This window comes from Suricata suricatta, chromosome 7, assembly GCF_006229205.1.
Source record: "Suricata suricatta isolate VVHF042 chromosome 7, meerkat_22Aug2017_6uvM2_HiC, whole genome shotgun sequence".
NCBI lineage: Eukaryota > Metazoa > Chordata > Mammalia > Carnivora > Herpestidae > Suricata > Suricata suricatta.
In genome coordinates, this window is record NC_043706.1 from 73,229,246 (window position 1) to 73,245,397 (window position 16,152).

A 16,152-nucleotide genomic window follows, 5' to 3' on the forward strand; every position below is an offset into this window, starting at 1 on the left:
AGTCTTCTCAATAATTTTTAGTTCTGTCACCTTCCTGTCCAATCTGACTAGCCTGATGAAGGACTGGGGTTGGCATTAGACATTGGATCACCACCAGACCTTCCAGTCCTTCCTTTATTAGTGCCATCTTCATTTTACTGTTCCTTCTCAAGAATCATCTCAAGCTGCTTGTCCATTTTGGGAGAACTGGTCCAGTTCAAGCTTTGTAATAAAAGTGGACACTCCATTTCCTCAGGAAACTATGCTCACACCAGCGTGGAAGACAAAGCAAGGGCCAATGTCAACAGTAGATACTAGCAAAACTTAGTTTTTCCTTAATTTTTAGATAAAAAAAATCAGTGAGTGGGAGCCCTAACATTTTCTTCCTGCACTCCATTAGGTTGCTTGTTCAACCCACAGGCATGTTACACCCAACTTTGGAGACTACCATCTAAACCACTGTATTCATCTTATAGTGTAAACATTTGAGGAACTAGAAAAACTCAAGTTTAAGAGTTGATTTTTTTTTTTACTCTCAATTTAATATGGGTGTGAGGCAGGGTGGAGTGGAAGTTCTTTTGGAAATAACTAAAATTATGGCCATATATATTTTTAAATCTTTTAAAAATATACTGTGTATATATTCCAGTAATTCTGTTGATGCCTAGCTTAGACTGAAGACAATGTGAATTCTTAAACAGGAACAAAATAATAATGGCAGCTGGGCACAATAAGGCAATCAAGGGCCATGTGTTGCATCATAAACCCCTAGAGCAAAGAAATGTGCCTGATGTTGATAATGAAGTGTATCCAAGAAAATAAATACAATGGACTGTGTTATTTTAAGGGTAAGACTGTTATTCCCTCCTGTCAGAAACAGATAAAATTTTATTTCTTAACATAGTGAAACTTACTCAAGAAACCTTTGGGGCTGCATATCCACTGGGGTAAAATACTGAATAACTGCTCACATGTGATCACACCTCCTTACTCCTAACATTTTGATGCTTAGTAGAATAAAGATAATTTTTCTAAAGAGTGCGTTGCTAAGACAGAGCATTATAAATATAACATTTTTATTAAAGCTCAAGCCAGATTGTTTCTCCCTGTTGGCTTCTAAGGAAGGCTGGAAACCACTAATCTGATTACACAACAGTGCCGATTTCAGATACCATAGGATAGCCCTTCCTTTTGAAAGCAGTTAACTACTTTTGTTCCTCCTAGAATTGGAATATAAACCATAAAGATTTCCTAAACTGGAAGAAACCTTAGTAAATAAAACATTTTCCCATACAACTCATTGTCAAGTTTTGGTTGAAACTTTGTAAGGTGAGAGCCCCAGTGTTGTTGTTATACTGTTATAATATATTGTTACATCATTGGGTTTCTCAGCCCCTGGGTCAGGATGTGATGTTTGCAAATGGCACATTCCCTTAAGTCAGGAAGGAGGATGGATTCCCACTGCCCCCACCCACAGTTGTGTAGACCGGAGAGAGGAAAGGGCAAGTGAGGATAACTGCAATAACCAGTTTGAGAATCTCCCAGAAATGGTAAATGTCAATATTAATCACACTCCCACCCACATTCAAGATGGTCAGGACTCATTTATGTGGACATAAATGTGATGGAATTTTTGTAATTGTAATAATTTACAGATTTACAAAATTATTACAAATTTGCAATAATTTACACATTTATAAGATGGTTACAAATTTGTAATAATTTACAAGTGTTACAAATATTTTGTAATAACTGTAACAGAAGCTGTAAAGTGTATCTTTCCCACTTGTCTAGAAAAAGGGAATGGTGTGGTTAACACAGACAGCATTGCCTCTGTCAAATCCATAACAGATACTCAACCCCCAGAGTAACCAGAGGATGCAAGTTCAAACAGCAATAAGATACTATTTACCCCCATCACACTGTCAAGTATTAGAAAGCCAAATCATATAAAGGTGTGTGGAAATAGGAAACATCATGGACTGCCGATGGATGTCTGAACTCATTTCATGGTCAACAGTCTCATAGCAGTGAATGCACTTGCATATGCAGATACTGTAAGACTCAGCAATTCTATTCCTGAGTACCTTGTCCTGTGATAACTTCCATGCAGATGCCCACAGACTTGTATAAAGATACTCTTTGCAGGGTTATGGGTGAAAATCAAGGCAATCTACAGCTCCATCACTGAGGAAACAAATAAATAAAATGGGGGCATATATGGAATGAACAGAATACTATGCTGTGATCAGAAGCAATCAGATGTATTTTTTTCTTTACTATTTTTATTTTGCACTGTAGGAAACAACAACAATCAGAAACATACAGCTTTTCTTCATATTTGCATGGACTTTTAGGAAATCATTGCTTTTCCCCTGGAAGAATAACTTACAGACAAAAAATACATCGGATCACATTGCAAAATCTGCAAATCCCTAAAATCAACTGCGTGAAGACAGTCCCCAGAAACTATTTAGAGAACAAATGTCACAAGAGATGAGAGAGAACATGTAAGTATGGCAAGCGGGGGAAATGACCATTTTCGGTGCCACTGACCCAGACCAAGATACCTCTGTCTCTTGGCACCCACCGCCACCGCCTCAAAGGGATGATTGTTAGTCTACAGTCTCAAGAACTCTTCTTAATTGAAACAAGAGTTGAAGGAGGGCACTTGTGGAGAAGAGCACTGGGTGTTATTTGGAAACCAACTTGACAATAAACTATAAAATAAATAAATAAATAATTTAAAAAAGAAAAAAGTCTGTTAAAAAAGGAAACAAGAGTTGCTTTGAGAAATGAATATATATACCCATCTATCTTTGATGTATATATCAACATGCATAGATCTTGCAAACATAACTCGAAGAAGTAAAACAGATTTGTAGCAAATATTCTTTATGAAAATTTCTTAAAAATATAGTAGAACTATACATTTTTCAAGGGGACATATTTTATAGAAATAAACAGAAGTTGGATTGCAAGGACACACAGAAGAATGGCTGCTTATGAGGTTGAGGGGATGGATTGAGGACAAAAATTAATATAATCCAAAGCAGCCCAATCCTAATATTGGTGTATCATCAACTGAAAAGTCTCATCAACCAGATTCTGGCCTTCTGAGGCTTGGCTCTATCACCTTAATGTACATAGCACTGGAAGCATGGGGGAAATTTGGATTAGGGGTTATATTGGACGATCACTCATTCTATTTCTGAATCACATTCGAAATCACATGTGTTTGGCCTTAACTTCTGCACATTCTTTGAATACTATTCCAATAATAGTCCATGGAGCAGAAGAGCTAAGGGACCACAGGGTCATCTATGCAAGCTCCGTTTCACAGATAAGGAAGCGGAGACTGCAAACAGCCCAGGGATCTTCAAGGCCTCCTTTTTGCTTCTTGGTTTCTTATTGTATGTGAATTTTATTTCTGCTCATTTGAAGAATTGCTTTCCTTTTCTAAATACTATCTTTCCTCTCTGCAGGATGGCTTTGAATTCAGCAAAAACAGGGGGATGGAGAGGATTCAAACCAAGACTATTTTAAGTGTAAAAATCCAGGCAGATAATAAAAACATATTTTTTAACTTATTTAAATTGTGTGCATCTGCATTTATTTGTTTTCAGATTTTGTAGGTTCTGTGGGTGGTAGCCTAGGAAAAAAACCCACACAGAGACATTTGCTTTGGGACTGCCCAGCACAAACAGAATTACCACGGCAGATTGGAATGTGCAAGCTGAAAACCAACAAGGGGTCAGGATCCAGACCCAGAGGCAGCTTATGCATTTGAGGGTCTGTGATTTTCCTGCACCGTCTTCCCTGTTGAAAGACACACACTCCTTCAAAGGACACAAAGATCTTTACCAGTATTTTCAATTCACTACTGCTCTGTGTTCTGGCTACAGCCATCCACTGCCAAGTTGCTTTTTGGGCAACAGTTAATTATCAACTGTCTGGACTAGCTCACCGTAAACATATTACAGTGTTTCATCGCTCATGTTTTATTTAATTTCACTTGTCATCAAGGTCCTTGATTGGAGCTCTGCGATTTAGATTGGGAGAGGTGGTTTTCACTCCTGTTGAAATCTGCGTGTCACTCACTTGGTGCCCTGCTCCAGAGGTAAAGGACAAGCCTCCCGCGCCCACCAGCACAGGCTCTGGTGTCTCCAGGGCAGCTCCAACAAGGAGCTGGGCCATTTATCCTAACCGTGATGCTATTGCAAAAAGCCAAATGAGAGACACATGGTGGTTTTCGGGTTGCATAATCTGTCTTCAGTTAATAATGGCATTTCCAGTGTGGGATTACTAATGAGAAGACCCTAGGACCACTGCCCAAATTTCAGATGTGAAGAATCAGTGAACTCCCACATAGGTTTTGTGAACCATGAAGGAAACTTTAAAGCTGAGATACAGTTTTCCGTGGAGATGTCTGTGTTTTTCCGGATGGCCTGGCAAGGATACAGAGCACTCATACTCAACACACAGAAACACTTGTGACCACATACAAACACGGACACACCAAATGATTCCCTCAGTGCACCGGCCTTAGTCCCGCGGCAAAGCCACCGGAAGAACCTGGAATAAACCCCAGCTCTGACACTCAGGTAAGTGGAGAGAGGTGTAAGAAAGGTCCTCCACGGTGAGGCATGTCAGGCAGCCCAACACACGCCTATATGCCTCTGCTCCTCTCTAATATGGACAAGATGTGCGTGAAACATGCTTCCTCCTAAGGGGGACCACCCCCCCAGGACCCTCTCTGTCAGAGCTGTGGGCTGTGTTCCCAGCTGGCAGGGGTAGATTTTACCCCCAACTGTTGTACAAAGGAGCTCCAAAAGGAGCCTCCCACTGAAGACCTTGCCTCATGCATAAGGTTCTTCAGTACAACTTGAGTGTTTCCCTCTTCAGTGGGAATAAAAAACAATAACAAATAAATAAAAGTAAACCATGGGACAAAAATGTCATATAGGCAGCAAATATATCATGTTTGTAAAGCATAAATTTGCCCCAAGTCTTTATGTCTATCATTCCCTTTCCCCCACCACCATCACACACACTCATATAGTAGGCATTACTAGCAAGCATTATTTAGAGCTGATTCTAACTTTCTAAAAGTATTGGAAACAACTCCTAGCTACTAAGGCCATGATCATCTGCTTTTGCACTTAAGAGAGAAATTATGTGCAAAATATGTGTTAATAAGAGGACTTCCTGCCACCATAGGAACAGCATGACATTAGCAACAACTATGCCTTTCATTTTTAAATGTATAGTTTTGTAATTAAGAATCCATGAAATAAATTATATTGCTCAGCAAAGGGTACAGTCATTTTAGATGCACTGAGCCATTATTGGTACTGAGCAAAGGTGGGAAAGGAAAGGAAGGTGAGTTAGACATGGATCTGGCCTTCAAGATATTCAGGTGTTCTTTAGGAGTAGATGCATCCCTGAAATACTGGCATAGTAACAAAAAGCATCATAAATAGGAAAATGGTCAAAGGGATTCAGAGGCCCGGACAAGGGAGTATATAGTCTATGTAAGCATATACATGTTCCAAATATGTGTATTGGAACAATTGCAAAAAGAAACGTAGTTTTTACAATCAAATACTTTATCTCCTATTAAATGGCTTTGGGCAAGCTATCTGGGTAAGTAATCAATGTGAATATCGACACCAAAGTGGATTATAAGCTGCATGAGGGCAAGAATGATGCACTCTTATTCACCACCATGTTTCCATCTCAAAAAAATAGAGCTAACATAAAATAATGTTATGTGAAATTGCCTAGGAAGAGGAAAAGATGCGGGAAATAGAAGAATCTGTGAGAGAGACCCCAAAAGAGTCTGAAGATGCGCTCTGCCGAGGGCTTGGCCACATGGTGCAGGTTGGGTGGCGGAGGAAGGGAGGTTATTTAGGACAAGGTGGCAGCAGATGAAGCAGGACCCTTTTGGCCCCTTCTTTTAGCACAGAGTTCTGGGTACCCAAGAAGTCAGTTCCTGTGCTTGAGATGAAGGCAAACGATGTCAAGAGGGAAAATCAGGTCCAACTAAGGTGAAAAGGGTATAGAATGCATATTCAGAAAAGGCTCATAGTAAATAAAGGCCCCAGAGCAAGAGCTGGTGATGGAAGTCTGACAGAGGCAGTGCGGGCTAGGGACCTGAGAGGCTGAGTGGGAGCTGGGTGTGAGTGTGGCAGAGGATGGAGGCCCATCGGCGCTTGACTGGAGATGAGCATCATGCAGATAAGGGAAGGAGGATGGTGGCCTGGAAAGAGCCAGCGAGATCACGTTATAGGAGACTGTGGTGGCCACTTTAGAATATTCAGTCTTCACACACCCTTGCTATGTATGGTGAAAGCAGACTCTTTTTCCGCCCCCCCTCCCCTGGTTTTTCAACTTCATGAACAAATAAAACCACATCTACCCTATTACTCAAAACCCCAAATTGAAGGAGAATCCTCACCTCCTCCCTTTCTGCACTCCTCAGGTTTAGGGTATCCATACCAGATCCTTTCAACTTCACTTCTGAAACAACTCCCAGCTGCATTCCCCCCTCTGCGCCTCTGCTGGAGGCACCTTGCTGCCACCTTCTCTCACCTAAACCCCTGCAGTAAGCCAGGAATGGTCCCCTGGCTTCCATCCTTGTCCCCTGCAATCCGTGTGTTCTACAGCAGACAGACTCCTACATCTAACGCCCATACAGAAGATCATATCACTCCATGCTTAAAAACTTGTGACGGCTTCCCAGGCCGTTGGGATATAATCCAAGTGTCATCCTCTGGTTTCCAGAGCCTTCCATGATCTAGCCCCAGGTCTTCACAACAGACTCTTCAGGCCATCGCTTGAGGCCTTGTCTACTCTGCCCTTGCTCAAATTTGCTGCTCTCTTTTAGTTTCTCAAACTCCCCTGGGGCCACTTTCTTGTTTCACCTTCCTGGAATATTTACTGTACTGTGTAGACTGGCTTCTTGTTGCTTAACAGCCACTTCCTCATGGCTTTTCCAGCCTCCCAATAGAAAATTAGCCCCCTAGGTCACTGTCATATTCCCTGATTTAATTCACTAATTGAAACTCAGTTAAGAGATAGGGATGCAGGGGGCACCTGGATGGCTCAGTTGATTAAGTGTCCCATCTTGGCTCACGTCATGATCTCACGGTTGGTGGGTTCGAGTCCCACATTGGGCTCTGTGCTGACAGTTAGCTCAGAACCTGGAGCTTGCCTTCGGAATCTGTATCTCCCTCTTTCTCTGACCCTCCCCTGCTGACACTGTCTCTCTCTGTCTCTCAAAAATAAATAAAAAAACATTTAAAAAATTTTTAAAAGATATAGAGATGTGACAGGTAACTTTTGGGGCAACAAAAAGCTGCAGCTGCATTCATAAGTGTTTTACATTTTCTTAGTTACTTAGTTAGTGTCCTTATTATCAGACACTGCCCACCTCCCTTAAAATGGCTGCTCATAGGAGCAGAGGACTTCTCTGTGGACCAGTTCCTGGAGAAAACTGCTGACATAAGGTAGGAGTACAGTCACTGACAAATGATTTAGTACCTGGAAGAGCCTGGCAACTTAACCCAGTACACAGTAAGAGATGAACACATTTCCCTTATAATTATTTCATTAATCTAAGCATCTTAATTTGCTAAGAGGGGCACTGAGGCCAGAATTAGTAAATCATTTGCCCAGAGTCACTGGAATAGATGTGAATAGTATCATGACTAAGCTTAATTGTTAAAATCAAGAGTCTTATCTGTTTACTATGAAAGAAATTTTTAAAAAAACAAACAACTCTTGGGGCACCTGGGTTGGGTGGCTCAGTTGGTTGAGTATTTGACTCTTGATTTTGGCTCAGGTTATGATGCCAGGGTCAGAGCTTGAGCCCTACATTGGATTCTGTGCTGAGTGTGGAGTCTGCTTGAGAGTCTGTCTCTCTCTCTGAAGTTAAAATAAAATAAAATAAGATAAAGTAAAGTAAAATACCAAACAACTCCTACTGGTATTGAGCATCCACTCTGTGCATTAGCTGGAGCTGTAGGAACTGAACTGTGACACTGACCAGCAGAGTGGCATTGAGCAAACATGTGGGAGAAGAGGGTCTGAATCCCATTAGGCTTTTGGGGATGCTATGACACCACATGGAGGCATTTACTCCCTCACCGGGGAAGCTTAGTGGGTTCCAAGAGTGTAAATGCCCTTCCCTTACCTTCATCCTTTTTTGGCATTATATTCCTTTGGTCTAGAAGGTTGATTCTCGCCACAGCTTGCACTTCATAGGTTAATGCCTGAGACTGGAGACGTAGCTTGAAACACCATTTTCCACAAACCATTCCTTGGAACACACTTGACCCCTTGAAAATAAGATTAAATAAGATTAAGAAATACAAAAACCATTCACAGGCTCACAAACAAGATTTGAGAGATTTTTCTGCAACATGTCCCCTACCCCCTTTTTAACACAGATTTTTTTTTTCCCTAAGCTACAATATTAACTTAGAGATGATGATCCATACATATTAAGGTATATCCAGGTTATTGTCAGGGACAAAGTGATTCATGAGCAAGGTTTCTAAAATTCAATAAGGTGTAAGGATATGACAGGTTGCTTTCTAGACCACGCTAAAGGATAAAAATAATATGACTGCAAAAAATAGTTCCAATTCTTCACTCTGCCCCACGTCCATACTCTTCATTATGTGACTTTCCAGCTTTTCCTATTTTTTTAAAGATTTTATTAATTTTTGAGAGACAGAGAGAGGCAGTGTGATCAGGGGAGGGCCAGAGAGAGAGAGGGAGACACAGAATCCGAAGTGGGCTCCAGGCTCCGAGCTGTCAGCACAGAGCCTGACGCGGGGCTCAAACCCATGAACAGTGAGATCATGACCTGAGCTGAAGTCAGACACTTAACCGACTGAGCCCGACCCAGGTGCCCCCAGCTTTTCCTATTTCTAGGGTTGAGTCTAGTTCCCCATCTCTTGATTCTGAAATGGCCTTATGACTTGTGTTGGCCAACACAATACAGAAGAAGGGACTTTGTACCAGTTGCTAGCCTAAGTCCTAAACAGACTTGCATGCTGCTGCAGGCTTCCTTGGAAACTTGTCATCACTGTTCACACAAGCCTGGGCTAGCTCTCCAGATGATGAGGGACAATGAGGCCCAGTTACCCCCGTCACTCCAACCAACAGCCAGCCAATCACTGGACATGCAAGTGAGACCACCCTAGACTGTGTCAGTCCCCACTGAGCCCTCAGCTGATGACAGATGAGAGTGTAAGCCCTGCCAAGACCGCCTGAGCTGGCCGGATCAGCACAACTCTCGAGCCTATCCATAAAATACTCGTGAGCGTTTACAAATCATAGTTGTTTTAAGCCATTAATTTGGAGATGGTTTGTTACCTAGCAGTTCAGTAATTGATACACAAGGCAACACTACTGTTTACTCCCACAGACATGTATGGAACTCCAGAAAACCACAGGACAATGATACAATATAGCATAACACTAAAGCAGAAAAGAAAACCTGATTGCAGCAAAACTATAAGCATTTCCAAGACAGAAGTTAGGTCTTATTCATATTTCTATCCCTAAGACCAAGCACAATGCTGTGCACGTGGAGTGTTCAATAAATGTTTTTGAGGAATAAGAACGTGGTAAATTGCCACTGTACCCGAGAGCCAACTCTGCACAAGGACCAATGGATTACATATTACAGTTTCAGAAAAACAGCAAAAGGAAGCAGTCCCAAAAACAAGAAGTGATACTGATATCAGACAGTTAGAAATTAATAGTTTTCCTGGTCTGAACTCATGATTCTCATGCTCCTGGGATTAGAGGTGGGCGGCCCTTACAGCATCTGCACCCCAGGATTAACATCTGCATGAATGTGGACATAGAAAAAGGCAGAGAGAATGAATTCCTGAATTGTTCTTACTGACATTCGCGGATATGGTTCCTTGGATGATTCTAGTTCACAGGTGCACTGGCCACACACTAATTGAAAGAATTATTTTCTTAACATTTGGTGTCATCTGCAAAGGCTTTTGTGAAGAGCCTAATTGTTTCAACCAGCTGCTAGGAACTGTTTTTATTAATTTTTTAAAAAATCAAACAATGCCAAAGCAGAGGGTGTTTGTAATATTTCCCCCTCTACATTCTTTTGGGGGACTAAATGAAAAACACCAACCTACAGCCTCATGAGGCTAAGACCTTTGAAGAACAAGGGAATTGTGTTCTGTAAACAGCAACAACAGAAATGTGTCCTTTTTCTCTCTATTTTTGTCCTCACCCCATGATAGGCTTTCCTATGTGCAGCATGTCTGAGGGACACCTGCTGGGATTAGTGAAGCCCAGAGTGGCTGCATCCTGAGTCCCTGCCCTTGCACAGCCTGACAGCTGCAGGTCTGTCTTCCACTGTGTGTGCTCCTTAAACCAGAGAAGATGCCTCGAGTTCTATAATTTCTGTTTTTTGGGTCTCTACCAGAGCCATCTCCAAGGGACTTGCTCTAACAGCTAAAAAAAATTCTCTTTATGGAGTCAATCTCGAATGTATAAGAGTTTCCAAGTTTTCCTGAAGTCCCCCAAACCTAAATGTCATTTCAGCATTACACCACTTTCTTCTAATTATTTGTTTTCCCTCCCTCTTTGGTTTTAAGTTCCTCAAAGTGTTGAGTTAAGAAAGAAAAGGAAAATGGTACAAAAGAGACAAATGAGAGACCAAAGGAAAAATTATGCATGTTGCCGTTCTTATCACAAGGGGAAGCCAGCTGTGATTTAGAGAAAGGATCATAAGAACTAAGGTTGAAAGGGGCAGACCATACTTCTAAAAAATGAAAGAAGGTATAGAGCAAGATAAAGTGTTATGTTTTAAGGCAGCATGGGGCTCTTTGATTATTTGGAATCTTTGGAAATACTTTAAGGTCAAAATAGGTGTTCTGAACAGGCTGTTACATATACTTTCCTGAGATTACAGCTTTGTGACAACACACAACTGAAAAAAGCCAGCATAGTCCTCAAAATATAATCCATTCACCCTGGAACATGATTTCCTTACCTTTAATTTTTTCCCCTTTTTTTCACATTAAAATCAGCAGCAAATTAAATGCAAATGTCTAGAGAAATGAAACACTTGCATGACAAATTTATATACACCAAATCAGAAAAAGAGAAAGTTATGGTCCTCTCGCGGATTGTAAATCCCCAGACTTCTAAGTATGTACACTCAATGTATTAAAGAGCAACTTAACCTTGCTTGGAGGACTTTGACTTTTGCAATTCCCAACATATGTTTATTCTTCAAACTAAAAAATTGCATTTCCATTGGGTTTAATATTAATATGCCAGTTTCTGCTAGTGCTTAAGCTACTTGTTGGAAATAAGTCTGGAGCTTTAAAACATTACCTAGACCCTTTTAGATAGCCGGAAGCCCATATAAAGGAATATCATCAAAGGGGAATGCTAAGTTGTAATTAAATACCAGATTGTTTTAAAAGACAAAACATAAAGAAGCAATCACATATTCAAAGTCACATAGGGGCAAACTCAGCCATCAAATTCCAATGGGTTTTGCCATCATTCATAGACACCTCTCTCCCTGCCTCTCCCAGCAGGCAATCTTTACAGCTAGGTTATTGCAGAGTGTACCATTTGCTCAAGTTTAATGCACCGCCAAAAGTCACCCCCTCCCCACTCTACCACATCAACTGAGCTTCACGTCATCCTTTCCCAGATGTTGGATGTATTAGATAAAATGGAGGAAATGGTACACTTCCACTTTTTAACATTTCTTTGTAATTGCTTCACCTAATGCAGCTCTCAATCACCCCATCCTTACTGATCTTCCCAGACCAGAAACAGATGTGCAGTGTCATTGTATACTTACTATTTAATGATTAAAAACAAGGGAACCCAATACGGCAGGACAGGGTTGAAAGTCACCATGTAGATATTGGATTTCCCTTTGTATTTAGAGAAACTGTGTGGAAAACCCACAGAGGAAAGGTAGAATTAGAGTGAGAATCAAAGCTGTCTTTTGCTGAAATTACTTATATAATAGGAGAACGTGGAAAGACTCCTTTAGATCTCCCAACACCCCCTGCTATGGATTCTCCACTTTCAAATATGTTATAAGGACTCAACCCAAGAGCTGCTTTTCACGTATGAGGAAACAAGGAAGATTCCATCCCCCCAAACGTAGTGTACTGGTCAGCTTGAACATTATGGAATGTTTTAATGTTTAATGTTTTAATCAGTAGTTAAAACCCTCGCTCTAACAGATTCAGTTACCTCAAAGAGAAGGTCACCCCCAGAAATGTCATGTGGAAGCCAAAGCCACAGGGAAGCTGGAGTCTGATGGGTTAGCAGCAGGTGATCCAGATGTGCACATTTTTGGCAACCCACCCCCTCTCTCAGGCAATGGCTGGGCTGTATTCTGTCACTGGGGACAGCCAGCACAATGGGGAGGCAAAAGAACAAGGTAAAATGACATTGGAGGGTTTTTTGAGTTATGGTGATATTCTTTGAAATTCCCAAGTGTTGTGAAGGGTCTTCAAAGGAATTCTCTACTCCAGGATTTAGTGCTCTGGGCAGCCGCCCAGGTACCACAAAAATCCCCATGTGTGCACATCTCCTTTGTTACCCATGTATAGACTCCCTCCCTGACGTCAAAGCCATGTTTGCTCAGCTTGTTGGAAATGTGTTTCTTGCTGGCCACATTCTTCCGTTTTCTGAATCAGTGAGGTTTCTGCAGAGCTGATGGCACTGAAGCTGCTCCCTTCTATGAAGGGAGGACAGTTGTCTCTGTGTCAAGCCACATGCTAACCAGACAAGGCTTGTTTGTCTCAGAAACCTTGTGTTTATTTTTTGTTTCTGTTTGTCTGGCATCTCACCAGCATTGTCATAAAATGTCCATGCTTTAGCTTTGTGAATGGGAGATGCCCATATTTAGTGTCCCCTTGTGGAGACTTACTCTAAAGATGGTCCTGAACACAGCTGAGCCCAGCATATGACACACTTCTGTTACTACCTTGAAGAGTAACAAATGTAGGGCCGGAGGAGGATGGGAGCTTACGAGTGATGGTGATCAGCCCTGGCACTTCTGAGGTCCAAAACCTTTCGAATGCTTGCCAAACTTTTTTAATTGAATTGTATGTAGTATAAGAAACTATAAAGGGGGAGGAAATGAAAGTCACCTTGATTATTTGATAAACTTGTTTCAGCTATTTGGAGACTTAGTCATTTACAACTACTCCAAGTGGATTGCCAAAGCCTTCATTACCTCTTTTGTAGGTTATAACTGTACTGTAGAGCCTAGAAAGAAAGATCCATGGCCAATAGCCTGGTCTGTCCCACATCATGTATTGGTAAGAATGGGGTAAGAACAGAATGTTACATGTCTATGATATGGCAGACTTTCAATATTTTTTTAATCTGATTTCAAATCTATGAGGTAGTTACTCCCTTTTGACAGCTGGGAAACTGAGGTAGAGAGAGCTTATATAACTCATTCGAATTCATACAGCTGAAAGTTGATGGAGTCAGATTTTAATCATAGGCCAGAATGACTCTATAAGACTTTTCTTACAACATCAGAGTGCTGAAAAAAAATAGTCTCTGACATTATAATCCTTACAGAAAGATCTCATAACTTCATGGCAAGCCCCTGACAGATCTGGTGGTCTTGTCATGATCACAGATGTCACATGGTAGCAAGTAGCAGTGGAAGCTTCTGATAATCTACTTTGTGACTGACTGTTCCACCTGAATGTCTTGACCATTTTGTCCCCACATCTCATCCTAGTGACATTTTCCCTCACCTATAGGACTGAAATAACCAAAAAATGCACTGATTTTCAAAACTGAGAATTTAAAGAAACTCTGCACTTATTGACAAAGGTCACTCAATATGGAGGGGTATCTATGAATTATTTAATTATTTGAATGTCAGTCTGTTTAATCACATTAAATGGAAACCATACCATTACTTGAGAAATATTTTATAGGCTAATTAAAACATCAAGATCCTTTGTGTTCTTACTAGAATTATAGTGAAATAAGCCTTTCATTCATTAAAATGGGAAATTAGTTATTAGCTATTTTTAAAATACAGTATATAAGGTAGGGAGGGAAAGTCTTTCCATAACAGCAATGACAGTACTGAGGGAAGAACTAATAAAATAATTCCTTGCTGGCAAAAAAGTTGGAAATAATTGACATTAATTGCTTCAACTCATCACTGGCAGGAAGGCAGCTTAGGGATTATACACCATACTTTAGAAATAGGAGATGAAAGTGATTAACCCAAGATTGTCCAAAACATTTGCCAACATAAGGAACAGACCCCAGATCTGATTTCAAGCCCTTGATGTCCCCTAAAATATGCTCGTTCACTTATTTTGAGTGCAGAGGCTCTTGCCTGGAAAATTTTTCAAAGTTCTGAGAACAACAAGTTCTACTTTCAACACTTCTGCAATTAGATGAGAATGTGTTATACTGTAGGCTTTTAAAGATTAATAGTAAAGTGCAAAGGGAAACAAAACTCACCCAAATTAATTGTGTATTAGAGGACAATGGTTGGGTCTAGGCCTCCTACACAATTTGACAAAGCATCCACTTCGTTGGCCACAGAACTTAGATACAGTACATAGAGACACAGCCCCCGAAGAGATTTGTCAATGAGGAGTTAAGAAGCCACATCTCATTTTCAAGGAAAACTGTAATCCATGAATAATTTATAACTTTAACCAGTTTATTTGGTGTCCTGTTTTCCCCATTCCATTGCCTCCCATATGGAAATGAAGGATCTTAAAGAGTCTGCTGCTTTGAATTTTCACCATATTTTCTGATGAAGAAATAATGGCAAGACACTATGAAGAAAATTGGATCCATGGGCCCAAATGACAATTATAGGTAAATGAAACAAAAAAAATTAAGGGTGCAAACCTTACTCAATTCAGATATTAAGTCTTAACGCAAAGAAAATGCTTTCCACAATCTGTAATGGACACCAACTTAATCCCCTCTGTTATGAGCTTTTGAAACTTATCGCAGTGTATTTTGGCAACCAACCCAAACCAGGATGTTCAGCTTAATAGGTTTAACCTGAATTTTTAGGATTTCCCCCTCTTCTGCCATTGAAAGCATACAATTAAACCTCTGGTGAACCACTGATAACATTTCTCTAGGCCAAATTTGCCCTTGGATACAAAAGAAACATTCCTGGAGAATGACATAATGTTGCCACTGGGCCAAAAGGAAAACATGTTGCGGAACATTTTTTTAAATGACAAAATATATTGTTTCAGAATTATATGCAGAAACGTGCTCTATCACTAACTAGATATTAGGCTGGTGGGACTGAAATAACATACTTTGTGGCCAGAGGGGGTGTGTGGTTAGTAGGGATGTCTTTGTGAGATCATCTGTGCCTACGTCACACATAGTCTCTATCATTATAGAGGGCAAGGTAAGAAACAGAAGTCTAATTCTAATATGTGCTTTTCAAATTCCCTTCTGACAGTTACAGAGAAACATTCCCTATCAATACTAGCCTGAAATATTGAATCAAACCAAACAATACATTCATCCAGCAAATATTTATTGTCTATCTAAAACTGCCTCTGGCGCTATATAAGGAGCCAGGGATGTGGGTACTTTATTGAGCTTTTCGTCTTCTGGGTTACAAAAACATTAATCAACAACTCGTATGGAAGAAGGTCAAATTGTAGCTGTGATAAGAACTATGAAGAAGATACATGGCTGAAAGCTCAGTATGCTTTAGCTGTTAGCTTAGATAAGCTGCATAATGTCTCTGGGCTTCCTTTCCTTATTTTTAAATGGAGTTAATGATGGTCCCTGACTCAGAGGATTGCTATGGGGATTATATAAGATAATCACTGTAAATCTTCATACAGCGCCTGTTGTATAGTACGCTAGCTATTATGATTGCCACTCTTACTCTTTTCACTAGTAGTGGTAAAGGAGGTGAGAATGGCCTTAACTCAGGAAGTGAACACTAGGGCAGGAGATCTGAGGATAAGCTGAAATTAACATGGTACGGAAGAAAAGGACAAGATTTCTAAATAGAGGATCAGCAGGTGCAAATGCCCCGTGGAGCATAGAAGCATAGCAAGGAGAAAGAACCCACAAAAGGCTGGCACAGGAACACTGAGATATAAAGTGAGGGTG

The 16,152-nt window shown here is 40.7% G+C and overlaps 1 long non-coding RNA gene across 1 annotated transcript in view; it reads right to left on the reverse strand.

Annotated features, from left to right (window-relative positions):
* The window catches only part of LOC115296349, a 475,474-nt gene that overhangs the window by 78,411 nt on the left and 380,911 nt on the right, over window positions 1-16,152 (reverse strand). The window contains exon 6 of the long non-coding RNA XR_003910860.1: window positions 8,177-8,321. This is a non-coding gene — a long non-coding RNA (uncharacterized LOC115296349). The remainder of the gene's footprint in view (window positions 1-8,176; window positions 8,322-16,152) is intronic.